This window comes from Dermacentor albipictus, chromosome 2 (genome assembly GCF_038994185.2).
Source record: "Dermacentor albipictus isolate Rhodes 1998 colony chromosome 2, USDA_Dalb.pri_finalv2, whole genome shotgun sequence".
Taxonomy (NCBI): Eukaryota; Metazoa; Arthropoda; class Arachnida; order Ixodida; family Ixodidae; genus Dermacentor; species Dermacentor albipictus.
The window spans coordinates 197,185,683-197,203,284 of NC_091822.1; the positions used below are offsets into that span (position 1 = coordinate 197,185,683).

At 47.2% G+C, this 17,602-nt stretch overlaps 1 protein-coding gene across 6 annotated transcripts in view; it reads left to right on the forward strand.

The window, feature by feature from the left end:
- Positions 1 to 17,602, forward strand: part of LOC135898571 (solute carrier family 35 member G1-like) — a 92,312-nt gene that overhangs the window by 20,252 nt on the left and 54,458 nt on the right. Inside the window, exon 1 of one of the 6 annotated variants that reach the window (XM_065427615.1) lies at positions 5,005 to 5,141. The exons of 4 other annotated variants lie outside the window; for them this stretch is intronic. The gene's annotated coding sequence lies outside the window, so the exon portion shown is untranslated. Of the gene's footprint in view, positions 1 to 5,004; positions 5,142 to 17,602 lie in introns of those variants that run through there. One more of the 6 variants, XM_065427612.1, reaches the window with a different exon arrangement.

The window sequence follows — 17,602 nt, forward strand, 5'->3', positions numbered from 1 at the left end:
TCCTAATGTGCGCGGTCGCTTTGAGGTAATCTGCTCTAATTAAGCTTTTCGGCGTACATTACACCCCAGATATTTAAGTGAATTCACGTGAGGGATCCTGTCTTGCCGATAAAGAACCGAAATTTGCACAAGAATGCTTTGAGGGAAAACTAGGACGGCGCTTTTTTTATATTAAGATAGAGGTTAATACCATGGAGCCACATTTCTAGGCGTTTAATATAATACTGCAGGGTTTGGTACAAAGCATGTAAGTCTACCAGCACAGAAAAAAATGCGATGTCGTCGGTGTATAAGTACACATGCACATCCTGTTGCAAATGTACAGTACTCGGTAAAACATTAAACAGCAATGGCGATAGGACTGATCCCTGTGGTAGACCTCTTGACTGTTTGTAAGTTAATGAAGACAATCCGCTCAGAGAGCAGCAAAATTCCCTGCCGTTTAAAAATTCATATACCCACGCGACAAAATATTTTGGCAGACCAACATGCTGAAGCGCGTTTATTAGGCTTACACGTTCTACGCTGTAATACGCCTTAGTGATATCCAAAGCGACCAAGGCTGCATATCTTTTCTGACATCGAGCTAGTTGAATACGACTTTCTAAGTCGACGTGGACACACTAAATCGAGCACTTACGTCTGAAGCCAACTTGACATGGGCTCAAAATTATGTTCTCTGTCACCCCAATTATCTATGCAGTCGTGTAAGATTCTTTCTACGAGTTTTACTAGATTATATGTAAGAGATTTCGGCATAATGTTATCTAATACATAACCGGCCCCTTGCTTTTTTAATAATGAGATTACTTTTGCTAGTCTCCTTTCCGGAGGAATCCATGCGCACGAATATTTAATAGAATGGATTTGCATGCAACGCAATGCGTTTGGCGATATCTTAAATAAAGTTCTTTTTGCCGTAGTAATGTCACCGGGGCCTGGCGCTGAATTAAGCAGCTGGCTTAGTACATTTTTCAGCTCCGAAATTGTAACTTCTTCGAAGTTTGTTACGAAGAACTTCTTAGAAGCGTGACAGGGCAAAATCAACTTAAAGCGACATTCTAGACCTTTAGCAATAGCTTCCAGTAATTTGGCCAATTCACAGGGTGTTGGAACCACAGATTCGACGTTTAATTGTGCCGGAAAGACCTTCTTATTTCTCAGAAATCGAAGAAGTGCTTTTCTGTTCGTAGCCTGTGAAAGAAAGTCGAAGTGCTTACACTCAAAGTTGTCTTTCGAATTTGCAACTGTTCTTTCGAATGTTGCTGCCTCGAACTTAGTCTCTCCAATTTCTAGGACGCTGGTTATGAAGTAGCTCTTGCTATACGCTGCTTTTCTTATCCTGTAATCGCCTGAGCACTCTGCGTTCCACCACGGGTTAGAAGACCTACTTTTAGTGGAGTGCACAGTGAATTTAGACTTTTATGGAATCTTTTAATACAGAAAATAAATTTATACCATTTTCTTCTTCATTATCCCATTGCTGATTAGGCAAATCCATCTGTAAGACCTTTCTGAATGTGCTGAAATTAACAAAAGTATATGAATGCATAGTAAGTCGAGTCAATTGGCATACGAGCTCAAAAAGAATAGGAAGATGGCCACTGTTTGTGCCCTAGATAGCTAAGCCGGCACCACGAGACGGTCGGTCTAAACGAAATGTACGGCAATTTCTCAGAAGGATTGCCTTTTCTGCTGGTAACCAGGTTTCTCGCAATGCAATGATATCAGGTGAGTGTTGGCTACAGAGGTAATATGAATCAATAGCAGCGGAACAGGTGGAACGGCAACTCCACTGTAATACTTTTAGCGTACCTATGTTGTGCTAAGACCGGCAGCAGAAACTGCCTTGTCTAGGATGCCATCCCTCAAAAAATCTTTTTTATTTAGAAATATTCTCCTTCTGGCACTTTTTTCGTCTTCATGTTATGTGTCATTGTAGATCTCTGCGCGACAGGAGATGCGCGGTGTTGAGGAGCACGGGAGTCAAGCTCCGCGTGTGCGTTTCTCGCGAGCCAGAACCGCCTGTTCACTTCTGCGTTCTCTTCTCTCTGCCCGCAGCCCGAGAGCGCGAGCCTAAGTGCGTCTTTCTCTTCGTTACGCTGGCGCGGGCCGGAAGTGAACAGGCGTCTCTGGCGGACGGCCGACTGTCCGCTTCTCTTCTTTACAATATATATATTTTTCTTGTTGCAACTATCGTTAGGCCGACGTATTTGTATAGTGGCCAGGTCCTCTCAAGCTGTTTAATCAGCTTTTTCTTTTTTTTTGTTGCTGGTCTCCCGCAACATTATTGCAAATAATTCAGTTCAATTCGGAAATGAAACGTTAACTTTGCCAATACGTACGTGCGACCACACTGTCAAAACGAGCCACCGCACAATGCATTACCATTTACTGGCTGTCCTCAGATCACGGCATAACCATCTCTCGGATACAAGTCGCAGAGAAATGGATATACCAATTAATTCATTTGGAAGAAATTGGAAACGCATGTTGCCAGTCATCGTGTCGCCGGCTTCTACGTTGACGCGCCTCTGAGCACTGTACGCACCGCAAGTACTCACGCTTTAGTGAAAGTACGCATTAGTACTGCGTGAAACGAGGATTCGTATCTTGGCGAAATTTCCTGGTTGCTATTGTGAAGCTGTGTGTCATTCTGAAAAATTTTAGTAAATGGCCACACGACGTATCGTCGTATTCCTTGAACAGTATCTCACTATCTGACAATCATTTCGCCGCTATAGCAACAGCCCTGCCAAAAGTTAATTAGCGTAGTTTAGCACGCTGTGCTTCGTTTTTGCCAATTAGTAAGTCCACGCACACCCCCAAGCACACTGCCGCTGGTATTTTTGACAAAAATGACCTTATTATTACCAGTGTTTCAATATATTTAGAAGACCGTCCCCTTTACTCAGACGCGCTGCTTGTCGATGATTGCGTATAACTGCCGCAGTGGATCAGTGTGCAAATTGAAGTTAATTACAGTGTCGCTAGTTCGATCGCGATGAATGAAAAAGTGTTTACATATGTACGTACACATTATCCGCGCCTTACGGAATGCCAAATAACCAAAATTAATCTCCCGTGTGTTGCTGCGCCGCTCAAAGTCTACTGCAGGTATACTTACAGCTCAAACAACGCTCAGAGGCAACACAACTTGAAAACAGCAGTAGACAACACTGCGTAACTATTTAACTGTTTAACTTCTTCTCTGACATATTTACCCGGAATCAGGGACCATACTATAATCCACTTCACTTTGCGGGCACAGGTTTCTTTGAAGAAACGAATTAAGGTTATCCAGGATTATAGAAAAGCAGACATCAATGCTATAAACCGGGAATTACTGGTGTTTGTGGATTATCACTTCTCTGGCTTCGAACAGCGATCAGTTGAAGACAACTGGCTGCTCTACAAGACCGAGCTGTTGTCTCTGGTTAATCAGTTTATGCCACAAAGAAAAGTTTCGTCAAATTCCCGCTCGCCATTGTTCAATAATTCTTTAAAACGACTGCGCAACAAAAAGAAGCGGGTATTCCGGCGCGCAAAACCGTCACGCACGACTGATCGTCGGACGCCTTACATCAACGTAAATCGAGAGTACTGTACTGCAGTGTTAAATGCCAAGAATACACTTTTCGATACACTTCCATCGCTATATTATCCTTCAATCCTCGCAAGTTTTGGAGCATAATAAATGGCACAAAATATACGCACCTTCAGTTAATTCAGTCCGGCACACCGGTGGCATCAAATAAGTTCTGAGCAGTGATAAACCATAATTTAGCTACATATTTTCAGAAAGGTGTCCCCACTGTATTTCTGCGATTTCCAAGCTTTTCTTTCCTACCAATTTGGACGCCATCGCGATCAATCCTGTTGGCGTTGAGAGACTCATTGATAATTTGAAGGTGGCGTCATCTGCAGGTCCTGATTGCATTTCATCGAAAATGCTAAAGCGTACAAAAATATCTTCATCGCTGATTCTATCGAAACTTTTTCAACAGTCATCACAAATGCAGGCGCTGCCCTCGGACTGCAAAGTATAGGGAAGGGGGTTGCCGTGCATAAGTCAGATGATGTACATTCTCGCGATAATTTCCGTCCTATTTAACTAACATGCATTTCTGTCAAAATATTAGAGCAAATAATATATTCGCGCGTTATAGATTTCCTTGCGTCCAGTAGGTATTTCAGTAATTCCCAACACGGGTTCCGCAAAATGTTTTCGTGCGAAACGCTATTCCTATCTTTTACTAACGACCTGTTCACTAATGCCGACCTGGGATATGAAACACATTCTATATTAATTGATTTCGCAAAGGCTTCTTGTTCAATTTCGCATGATTTACTTGTCTTCAAACTTAGCTTAATATAGATCTCAATTTCTTAGCATGGATAAAAGAATTTCTGTCTAACCGCACCCAGTATGTGACAGCGCGCAATTGCAAGTTCTCTTCTGTATCTACCGCAGTAACATCTGGCGTTCCGAAAGGGTCAGTTCTCGGTCATTTGCTCTTTTCAATTTGCATTAACCACCTTTTAACTTCAACTATCCGGCTCTTCGCAGATGACTGTGTAATCTATCAAAATATTGCCAACAATACAGATTTCCTTAAACTTCAATGTGAACTCGACAGTGTTTTTGATTGGTGCAATAATTGGCTTATGGCATTTAACCCAAGTAAATGTAAAAGCACGCGTATCTCTAGACATTCTACTCAAAGTATGCCTACTTACTTCCTTAATACTGTTGCTTTACCCTCCGCTGACTGTTTTCTATATCTCGGCATTCACACCACGTCTAATCTGCCCTGGGATCGACATTCATATTGAATATGTGACTGGCAGCGCGAACCGCATGCTTGGCTATTTGCGTCGAAATTTTTCCACTGCGCCATCCCCAGTTAAGTTGATGCTTTGCAGAACACTCGTCCGCTCAAGATTAGAGCTACGCATGCGCCATGTGGGACCCCAGTCAAACATCTCTCCTCCTTGTCCTCGAAGCGGTTCAGAATCGTGCCGCGCGTGTCATCCTGTCTCCCGTCATTCTAGTGTCAGGTCCACGAAGAGAACTTGCTGGACCTTCCGCCGCAAGTGCTCTCACCTGGCTCTTTTTCGTACCACTACGATCAAGTACTGTGAGTCGCTCTTTTTCCACCACCTTGCTACGTTTCAGCTAGCTAGAACCGATCACCTTTTCAATGTAAGCTTGCCGTCGTGTCGCACTAACATATATCATGATTCTTTCGTCCCAAGAACAACCACCGAATGGAACCACGTTCCCTCCTCCATTGCTGCCATTGCACATACAGAACGATTCAAGATCGCCTATCAAAATGCCTTGTAACGTTGTTTTTTTTTTTTTGCTGTTTTTGCTCTTTCACTGCACACGTTTGTGTCTATACCACTCCTTTCTGTAGTGTCTTCCGGCCCTGAAAATATTCACAATAAATTACTATTCAATGCTATCCACGCTATCCAATGCTATAATTGCTATCCACGCTAACCAATGCTCGTCTAATTTATCACCCGTTAACTCCGGCGTGCCACAAAGCAGAGTTCTGGGGCCACTACTCTTCTTAATATACATTAACGACTTACCGATAGATTATTCTTCCGAAATTCGTTTATTTGCTGATGATTGTGTAATCTATCGTCATATTACTAACGACGCTCATTCTCGTGCCCTCCAGTCCGACCTTAACGTCATTGAAACTTAGTGTAATAATTGGCTAATGTCCCTCAACGTCAAAAAAATGTCGCTACTTACTTTCCACCGTCGCCAATCATTTATTTCAGCTAATTACGTTATCGCCGGTTCGGAAATAAGTGCTGTGCCTTCTTATAAGTACTTAGGTATTAACTTGTCCAATAACCTCGGTTGGTCCTCACACATTTGCAGCATTAGCAATGATGCCAATCTTGAACTATGCTACCTGCGCCGTAATCTACCTCTTGTTCCTCCGTCAGTAAAACTACTCGCATATTTAACACACGTTCGACCCAAACTGGAATACGCATGCTCAGTGTGGGACCCACACCAATCTAACCTGGCAATAGCACTGGAATCCATACAGAATGGTGCAGCAAGGTTCATTGATTCTGACTACTCTTACCACACTAGCGTTACTAAACTTAAGTCATCTCTGAACCTTCCAACCCTCGAGCACCGCCGCAAAACAGCAAGACTGTGCCTCTTTTACAAATTTTATCACTCGCTGCGTCACCAGACCGACATCCATTACGCCTGCGCATCGCACTTCATTCCGTCATAGCCATTCAAGGGCTGTTTATCCCCCTCCAGCTCGCACCACCGCTCATCTTAACTCTTTCTTCGTTCAAACAGCGAAAGACTGGAATCATCTACCTGCTCGAGCGCTGCACCACTCCAGTCGTTCATCGTTCAAGGCTTTCATTGAAAATATGATCTAAATATGCCCACCCCTCATGTAAAACCACAAATGGGGTATTTGAGGTACAAATAAATAAATAAAAATAAATAACTAAGTAAATAAATAAATAAGTAACACTGTGTAACAGCAGTAATGGTCGTTGAAGCTGCTAATGGGTCGGTGCCGATCATACGCTCGCGACAGCGCACTTTGTCCACGATCACACGATATATATCTTTCTACTAGAATTCAACAAGACAACTCCGGAGGAAGGTAAAGCTGTCTCCCCAAAACAAACTGCACGTGTATGAAAAGAAAGCATTCGTCAGTTTAAGTTTCTCGACACATTCTGACACAGACAGACAGACAGACAGACAGACAGACAGACAGACAGACAGACAGACAGACAGACAGACAGACAGACAGACAGACAGACAGACAGACAGACAGACAGACAGACAGACAGACAGACAGACAGACAGACCGACAGACAGACAGACAGACAGACAGACAGATAGACGGACGGACGGACGGACTGAATGGTGTGTATATATATATATATATATATATATATATATATATATATATATATATATATATATATATATATATATATATAGAGAGAGAGAGAGAGAGAGAGAGAGAAAGAAAGTTCAAGCGAAGAAGCAGATGTTAATGAAGGGAACAGTAACCCGATATGTCGGTGGCAAATACTCTAGCTTGGAGCTACGATCGTTCAATAGAGCACAGCACTACTACGAAGCCCCGAGAAACACCGTGAAATATCGGGACCCTCGAAGTGGCTGCAAATCATCTTAGGAAGGATCTCGTATAAATTAATGCATAATAATGTTGCCGAGCGCACTCTCTTCATTCATTATGATCGCAAATGCACTCCGGCCCCCCTTAATGTCGAGTTAACGTTATTGTTGATGTTTTATATGCCGAGGGCTGGAGCAAACATGCCATTTACTTCGTTTTAAACCTTAGATAGAACGACCGCCAACGTCGCGGCCCACATAGCTCTCACATAAGTTATCGGGCATTTCGTACCTAAAGGCGACGTCCTATAGAGACATCCATATCACTCTCTGATTTTTTTCACTATCACTACTTTACAGCGACCTGAGTTTGAAACAACATCGTGAGCCCACACTACTAACACTCGCCTCACTGGACCAATAGACGAAAGTGTCGTGCAAAGGGGCCCGCATAGGCCGGCGACCATTGAAGATGGGCTCTGCTGTGATAGGCAGGTCAGGGTTTATTGATAGGATTGAACGTTCCCAGAGCAAAAGTGCAGAGTGGAGGGTTGTACAATTAATGTCTGCCAGCACTTGTCCATGCAGATCACATAGCACTTCTGACTGGGATCGACGCCAACCAGCAAATGCTGCACTGAAACTCTGTTGAGGGGAAGGCATGTCCACCACAATGGGAGACGGGTAGGTCACCTTTGGGAGTCCACGGCAAGTCATGCACTTGACGAAGCTGATGCGAAAAAACGGCGCTTTTGAACGAGATAAAAAAAGACGACAGACACAAGCGCTGACTAGCAACGATGCTTACTGACGTATTGGAGGTAGTAGCGAAGCTTACCAATGAATGACGTCTGAGCCGCATGCACGAGGGCTGCTGGCTCCGGGAGGTGTACATGACCCTCGGACGCCTACCCAAGTGGTCGCTCCACGAGAAAAGTCTCTCGAAACGCTACGATTAGCCACTGTACCAACTGACGGTAATAGCGCAAGGGAACCGGTGAGCTAAGCAAGCTTTAGACGGTAAAATGCAAGACGGCAGGAGCGACGAACCTGGCACTGTACAGCCGCGTGAAAGGGCAAATCGAGACGTAGTCACGCAACGAAAACTTGAAGTACAGCGAACGTCTATGCCAAGGCTGGTGTGGCCTGCTGCGTACGTGGTTGCTGCGATATGAGTGCACTGAATCACCTGCACTTTTTATTATCAGGCTCAGGAGTGGACCGCCCACATTGTAGTCCATCTCCCCAACCCTAAGACGGCGGCTTCCAAACACCGTACCAGCAGACGCGCCTCTGAAGAGCACGGTACCAAGATCATCGTCATCATCACCACCGTAGCAGAAGGCACACGATTAATTCTTAGCACTTACTTGGGTTCACCTACATACACGTACAAGAGCGTTTCGCATTTCGACGGGGTCGTAACGCAACCATAGCGGCCGGCAGTCGAACCTGCGTCCTCGTGTTTAGCAGCAGAACGCCATAGCCACTGCCACGTCGCGATGTGTGTAAAGCTTTACAATACACGCTAAGGCGAAGTCTGGCAACCACGCCCCCCCCCCCCCCCCCCCCCCGATACAACAACGTTGTGGGTCGCAAAGGAATGATGGGTACAGTGTACATATTCGTCCTTATGGCTTCGAACTATTATATCTGGTTCCTCTTTAAAACCTAATGTTGTCATTCGAAATGTGCTGTGTGGCGTTGATTGGGCTTACTTACGTCCTGATGTCTACCTTGTTTCCAGAACATTACGCACAAAAACAACTTTTTAAGATATATAAAATGGTCGCCCCTCGTGGTTGTCACTCACCAAAAGTTATTCAGGTATAGCGACACGCATAATAAGATGTGTGGAGACATATTTATGCAGTTGAAATTATTTAACAGAATGAACTATAGTCGACGCAAAACCACCTACTGCTCTGAACACATGTTGCACGGCAAGCACGTAGCACAGCTAAATAGCAGAATAAGCTGCAATTTGCTTTCTCAACGAAGTCATGTCAAATAATGTAGAAAATCTTGCACTGTATATCATTTCCATCCTGTCTGAGCGATCCGGGTTATCAGGCGAAGAGGCTAGGTACAACCTAATCTTTATTCCAGAGAAGGAAAAGGAAGCGCAATTTAAGAAAATACACGGAACGCCGGCTGAATGTTGGCCGATGAAGAATGACAAGGTGTTCGCATGGTTGCATTCAGATAACGAGAATCAGTGCCCATACTTGACATAGTTTGGTGCAGTGCTTCATGCACACGAACAATTTCCTCTTCGTTCCCCCTGACACGCACTGTACACCAGTGCATTTACAATCAGCGCCGAGCCGCCCATATATAGGCCGTTCGATACGCTTCGTGAGCTTCTTCAAGTCTGTTCAGCCACCTCTGCTGATATGCTGTGCGAGACCTGCATTGCTTCTACCGCGTATGCAAGGAAAGCTGGGAACTCGTTCTGCACCAAACCCGGCATGTATAAGCCGCGATGAGAAGATGTCGTTATGTGGCAGTGCTGAAATGAACGGCAAGCTTCAGCACCTTAGTATACCACTTTGAAGGGCAAGCATATCCAAGTGGTCCTCGGAGTTAAGGCCCCTAGCGTCGGCCACTGAGCGCCGCAGAGAGTAATCGCTATGGCCCGCCTTGCTTCTGGCGTTTCGTAGCAGTTATCACTCATAGTCTCTAATCCGCTCACAACACTCTCATGTATTGCCTTCCATTCGTTAAAGAGTTGCGCCCGTATCGGCTCTGTTTTCAGAGTTTACGATGAGGGTACGTGTAAGCAGCATTCGTGGCCGACGTGGATTTATTATTTGTCGCGACGCTTCCTTCCTTGCACCTGACAGTTTGCATTGACAGAGGGGTCGCGGAAGTGCCTCTGTTGCCAGCCGGCGCCGAACAGCGTGACAGGTGGCGCCGGTTTCCGCCTCCGTCCCTGAACGCGTCGCGTGCACGCGACGTTGCAGCCTGATCAGTTTGTGTGACGCGCTTCGGCAAAGGCGTTCTTCCAGCCAGCTGTGTAATTCCCGCTTGTAACGACATTGCAACGAGGAAATGTTAAAATTTCTATTGAAAAGCTGGAACTGTCGTCGACGAACCATGAGCAGACATCCTGCCCCACCTGTTCGATGCATGTCTCGGTATTATGAAAACAAGCAAGGCGCAGGATCCGCTGTTGAGTGCATCGCATCTGTGCAACACTCCGGGAGTTATGCCTGGCGACATGCGTAATAAATGGAAGCGCTGCGCGAACACGAAACTGGATAGCGCGCCGTCTTCTACTAGTGCGAAAAGGATTTGGGCCATAGTCATAAAAAGTTATTATGCTAGTTAAGTACGCAAGAAGAAAAAGTGTCCACCCTTAGCGGCAGGGAACATATTAGCGAAGGCGGCCGACCAGTCCGAAAACATTCCTACGGACGAAAAGCTTTTGTTGCTCAGGCTCCAGATATATATAGAGAGAAAGCAAATGATAAAAGAAGGGTAGGGAAGTTAACCAGGACTGAGCCCGGTTGGCTACCCTACACTGGGGAAAGGGAAAGGGGACGGAAAGATTAAAGGAAGAGAAAGTCTACTGGGGATATCGTTCGGTCACTCAGTCCGGATCACAGACGCTGACTCAATCCAGTAGCTTTCAAATATCGCAGTAGCGCTTTTTTGTGGCCTTTTGTAGCTGCGATATGCGAGGCCATGGTCCCAAGATCTTCCACGGTAGAGTGTATAAGTGCGACTGGACGAGGACGAAGAAAGAAACAGATACACAGACACAGCGCTTCACTTTCAACTATAGATTTTATTTTCGCACGCATCGATAAATATATACCGTGCGAGCGGAAACAAACGTAACAGCAAAAAAGAACATTGAGTGGTACATTTCGTTGAACCGGACACGTGTGCAAGGCAAGGAAAAAAAAGAAATAACATGTACTATAACCGTCACAAAGACAAGCCAAGGAATCGTATCTCCTGTTCCGATAGTGACACTGAAGGCTTGCTTACGCACTTTTGCTCTAGTTTCGCTATCTCGTAGGACTCTACAATCTCCCTCGTCATCCTGCTATGAGCCTTATACAGAACGTAAGTGCTTTCGAACATGGGCTTGCAGGAACAATCTCGGCCATGAATACCCAAATGACCCGAGATTGTTCCTGGTTCAACGTGCTTAGGGTGTGAAGCACGATGGTAGACAGGCACGATGGATGCTGACCTCGAAGGGGGAGGGAGTGTGGGTGGCCGAGTGATCGTAACACTGCACTGTAAGATTTGGAGGGATGATCCCACCGCTGGTGACCAGTTGTGCGGTTTAGACGTAGTTGAAGGGAGGAACTACCCATCGCTGGCATCCAGTTGTAAGGGTTGTAGTAGGGCATGAACTATGTGGTAACTGGCCCATGCCTCGTCCAACTCACCCACGCTTGGGACGTGGTTGTAGGAAGGAACTTGCTCTCATCAAGAACTAGGAGTACAGGGTTTATCTACAATATTTACATTAAAAGATGAGATACATGTCAACAGTCTAGCATGACTCCCAAATGGAGCATGCAAGACGGAGCACACAGCACACTAGCTTCAAGCACCAAGCACCCCGCTTGTCGAGCACACAGTTGCTTAAAAACACTCTGTCCTCCCTAGATCCCTAGGTGAGGGAAAACTGCTGTCCAACCTTCGTCCAATCGGACCGTCCCCAGTCGTTGGAGGCGTAGTCGACCCGCCTTTGAGCGAGGGCTCACACACTCATGTTGAATTCCGATGGCGGAGTCGGAGTGGCCGACGGACTCCCCGAGCGAGAGCAACGCTTCCAAATCCGCGAGTGGAACACAACCTACGCCGCCGGAACAAGGCGGAAGCGGAACTTCTATCGCCGAGTTACCCAGGATACCTTGCGTGTTATCATTTCCTTCCGCTGTTTGCTGCCAGCACCGCCGCACCGGTCACTTATCTCTTCAGCGCCGTTCACCTGTTCTTTTTTTTTTTTTAAGTGCGGAATGGATATCTCGCCAAACGTGCAGCCAATTTTGCTTCCTCGCGAGTCGTGGCCGGTGTCGCCTCCCAGCAGACAAACGTAGGAAAGGAAATACGTCACGCAGAGTTCTGGTCCACTCCGCTGATTTTGGCGGAGCTTCTTTTTCTGCTCCACGGAGTGACTCCCGCTCTGAATCCACTCCGACTCTCTCATTGGAACACCTTACTCCCGCCCTCGCTCTATCATTGGAACGAACTTGCTCCGAAACGAGCAGAAAAACTTCTTCTGACTCCGCCATTGGAATTCAACATCATATACACACTTCGGATTCCCAGCACCCACCGAGTTAAGTGGGTCCTCGTAGCCAGGTTGTCACGCTTGACCCCAGCCGGCGCCTCTTAATTCCAGCGCTGACTTCTCAAGTAGCCGCCACGAGTGTCAGCAGACTGGGATGAATCCTAGGGCCCGAGGAAAACCGCACCGCATCACGCCCTTTTCCGAGAAGCTCTCTTGCTGCAAATAGACCATGAAGGCGACAGCGAACCAGGTAACAATACATGGTCCGCCAAACGTGGCTTGACTTGCAGGCGCCACCGACTCGACAAAGGAGGCGCATGGTCGGTTAACGTTGCTGGCGTCGCCAGTTATCCGAAGATCGCCACCACCGCAGATCGATCGAAACTAATGCAGCTGGCCGGGAAAGGTTCTGCAGGTTAGCACCCCTGCAGGCCGATCGTAACAGCACCTATACATTGATCAGATATCGAAGTTCTAGTGACTTTTGCTGTTTTCTTCTTTATATGACCAAATCAGCTTCTCAGAGACGTCAAGTCTCTGCACTCAGTATTTTACATATAGAAAGGCAACCTTCTGTGGTCATTTTTCTTGTACTTTTTTCGAGCAACAGTACTTCCCTCCCCCTTCTTTCTTTCTTAATCGATACTGCGCCCTTTGACAACTGCGATTGCACCTACATCATATGTGTGTTTGAGGGATCTTTTTCTTCACCCAGTGGTAATGATGAAGCTGAGAGAGAGAGAGAGCAGTGGGCGTGAAGACGACACGATAACGAGGTTAGCTTGAGGAAGACGACGTCTACCGTCTTCGCGAACGTAACGGGAAGGACAGACAAAGCAATTCCCGTTCCCAGCTTTTAACGGGGCTTGTTTAAGTGGTAATTCCCAGCTTACACACACACACAAAAGAGACGGTTCGCCGAACAGGCGAACTTCACATTCGCAACCAGCCTTGCTCGCTTCGGTGGCCTGTCTGGCGCATGACGCATGCATCGGTCGCGCCTGGCGTGCCGGCACGTTAGCTTGTTGCTGGGTAACGCAAGAAAAACAAGTCGCAAAGTACAAGTTCACCTATACGCAAAACTATTTAGCTTTAGCGGGAAATAATAAAAAAATAAATAGAACGTTGTCTGTAAATTCATTTCACATTCTTTTTGTTTTTCGATGCTCGCGTCAACTAACGGATAGGATTAACACTACAGGCCGTGCCATGTTTCCTGTTGCCAGTTTTCGCCGAGTGTACCCTCTCGTTAAATTGCTGAAGGATCGTGCTCGTGATGCGGGAGAACCGGTTAATCTTGTATGAGTTTTTATTGAACACATGCAGGCAAAGACACGACTCGTACGAAGCGCCGGTGCTGCCTGTCTTGTGTCCTGTTTCGGCACTGAAAGTTATTGAACGTGGTAAAAGTGGAAGATACATCGGGCCTTCCGGGAACACCAGTCGCTCAGTACAGGCACGCGGAAGTCAGCCTCGTGAAAAGCTTACGCGAAACCGGGAGTAAGCAAAGTGGAGAGACACGCGTGAGCCGGCACTTTGGAACGGCCGCCTTTTCGCGGAGCAGATTGAACGCCTATCGAACTCGGGACGGGAGCGCAGCTGGGCTGGCGTCACGCGCGGCCACCGCTGGTTGTTCGATGCGGCCGACATAAAAACGACCGTTTGCGTTAAAAGGAGGCTGAGCTGCCTGCCTGTGGCTGGCGCGGAAAGATGCGCGCGGCCGCCGCCCTTTTATCACGGCGCCCGCACGCGCAGGAAGCCCTTGTTTTTGTGCCGTTTCTTTCGCTGCGTGAGTTGGCCCGCAGCACATGTGGCTCTGAGCGCACCGTGCCCGGCTAAGTAGAAACAACGGGCTCGCATTAGAATCTGTATATGCTCGCAGTGTAGGAATTAAAAGTCGTCCGAGCCGTTTGCTATACGTGCAAGCACGGAATGCTCAGTGTTACGTCACGAGAATGCGTAGCGTGCGTAAATATTTTGACCCATGGAAGAGAAGAAAGCAGGTTATGCTATGTTCAGACTACGTTCGTAAGGCGCCGAATTTTCGTAACATGCGTAAGCGGAAGCGCAACAAGCGTATGCGTCTAGTTCAGACTGCGAACGTAAAAGTACCAACGTGCGCAATTCACGCTAAAATCGTGGGTGAGAGTGTTAAAGGGTCGGCAACATTTACGACTGTGATATTACGACCGTTGCTACACAGCCAATGACCGATAAGCTTTCGGTTTTCAACAACCGGTGACAACACTTCCGTCCTCCCGTCTGCAGACAGCTCCGTGCGCGGGAAGTGCCATTCCGCCATTCCGTGCGCACGATTAAGTTGGCCGTGTTCGTGAAATTTTGTGCAGTGCGCCTTGCGAGACTGTTTTCAGTTCATCTGGTTTATCCACCGAGGAAATCGATGGCCGCAGATGCGTGCTCCGAACTTCGATGAGTGGTCTCACTAGGTTTTCTAGGAAGCGGAACTGCTGGGGCGACATGCGCATGAAGTTATGAAACATCACAGCGTCACCAACTCGGAGCTTGGCGAAAAGGTTGTGAAAATCGCCGTCCACGGACAAGTCGAGAAATACTTGCCGCTCCCAAACCCTTCTGCGTCGCCTTCGTCGTCTTTGTGCGATTGATTACATGACGATTTGTTTTGAGCGTGAATTTCTTCGATCTCGGCCAGCGCTCGCATGTTGACAGGAGCAATATTGGACCGCTGGTGACGTCGATTCTGCAGCTCCGAATTTGATTGGCCTGTTGTAATAGCCGTAATTTACGCAGCAGTAAATGTGAACAGAGGTGCCGGCTTATGCTATGTTCACACTACGGTCGTAACGCGCGTAACAGCTCTTTTGGCGTATCGAACGTAACGGCTGTAAAAAACGTTACGGCAGTTAAGCCGGCACCTTTGTTCACATTTACTGCTGCTTAAATTACGGCTTTTACAACAGGCCAATCAAATTTGGAGCTGAAGAATGGACGTCACCAGCGGTCCAATATGGCTCCTGCCAACATGCGAGCGCTGGCCGAGATCGAAGAAATTCACGCTCAAAACAAACTTATAGCCATGTATTCAATCGCCCAAAGACGACGAAGGCGACGCAGAAGGGTTTGGGTGCGGCAAGTATTTCTCGACAGGGCCGCGGACGGCGATTTTCACAACCTTTTCGCCAAGCTCCGAGTTGGTGACGCTGCGATGTTTCACAACATCATGCGCATGTCGCCCCAGCAGTTCCGCTTCCTTGAAAACCTAATGAGACCACTCATCGAAGTTCGGAGCACGCATCTGCGGCCATCGATTTCCTCGGCGGATAAACCAGATGAACTGAAAACAGTCTCGCAAGGCGCACTGCAAAAATGTTCACGAACACAGCCAATCGTGCGCACGGAATGGCGGAATGGCACTTCCCGCGCCCGGAGCTGTCTGCAGACGGGAGGACGGAAGTGTCGTCACCGGTTGTTGAAAGCCGAAAGCTTATCGGTCATTGGCTGTGTCGCAACGGTCCATATCAGTCGTAAATGTTGCCGACCCTTCAACACTCTCACCCACGATTTTTGCGAGAATTGCGCACGTTGGTACCTTTACGTTCGCAGTCTGAACTAGACGCATACGCTTGTTGCGCTTCCGCTTACGTATGTTACGAAAAATCGGCGCCTTATGCTATGTTCACACTACGGTCGTAACGCGCGTAACAGCTCTTTTGGCGCATCGAACGTAACGGCTGTAAAAAACGTTACGGCAGTTAAGCCGGCACCTTTGTTCACATTTACTGCTGCTTAAATTACGGCTTTTACAACACGCCAATGAAATTTGGAGCTGCAGAATCGACGTCACCAGCGGTCCAATATGGCTCCTGCCAACATGCGAGCGCTGGCCGAGATTGAAGAAATTCACGCTCAAAACAAACTTATAGTCATGTATTCAATCGCCCAAAGACGACGAAGGCGACGCAGAAGGGTTTGGGTGCGGCAAGTATTTCTCGACAGGGCCGTGGACGGCGATTTTCACAACCTTTTCGCCAAGCTCCGAGTTGGTGACGCTGCGATGTTTCATAACATCATGCGCATGTCACCCCAGCAGTTCCGCTTCCTTGAAAACCTAATGAGACCACTCATCGAAGTTGGGAGCACGCATCTGCGGCCATCGATTTCCTCGGCGGATAAACTAGATGAACTGAAAACAGTCTCGCAAGGCGCACTGCAAAAATTTTCACGAACACAGCCAATCGTGCGCACGGAACGGCGGAATGGCACTTCCCGCGCCCGGAGCTGTCTGCAGACGGGAGGACGGAAGTGTCGTCACCGGTTGTTGAAAGCCGAAAGCTTATCGGTCATTGGCTGTGTCGCAACGGTCGTAACATAACAGTCGTAAATGTTGCCGACCCTTTAACACTCTCACCCACGATTTTTGCGAGAATTGCGCACGTTGGTACCTTTACGTTCATAGTCTGAACTAGACGCATACGCTTGTTGCGCTTCCGCTTACGTATGTTACGAAAAATCGGCGCCTTACGAACGTAGTCTGAACATAGCATTACGAACGTAGTCTGAACATAGCATTAACTGCCGTAACGTTTTTTACAGCCGTTACGTTCGATACGCCGAAAGAGCTGTTACGCGCGTTACGACCGTAGTGTGAACATAGCTTTAGCCTCCGAGGGGCCCGATTTTTATTAATCATATCACGAGAAGCCAACAAGCAAAGATACGGAGGACACCGTAGGGGAAATTACTTGTACTTAATAATTGAATTAAAGAAATGATAAATAAATGGCAATGAAAGTGGATGAAAAATCTACTTACCGCAGGTGGGGACCGGTTCCACGCCTTCGCATTACGTTACGTTATAGCATCGCGCGCGTAAGGCGGAGACGTGGGATCGTTCCCCATCTGCGGCAAGTTGTTTCTTCAGCCACTTTCATTGCCATTAATTTATCATTCCAGACCCGCCGTGGTTGCTTAGTGGCTATGGTGTTGGGCTGCTGAGTAGGAGGTCGCGGGATCGTATCCCGGTCAGGCCGGCCGCATTTCGATGGGGGCGAAATGCGAAAACACCCGTGTACTTAGATTTAGGTGCACGTTAAAGAACCCCAGGTTGTCAAAATTTCCGGAGTCCTCCACTACGGCGTGCCTCATAATCAGAAAGTGGTTTTGGCACGTAAAACCCCATATTTTTTATATAATTTCTTTGATTGAAT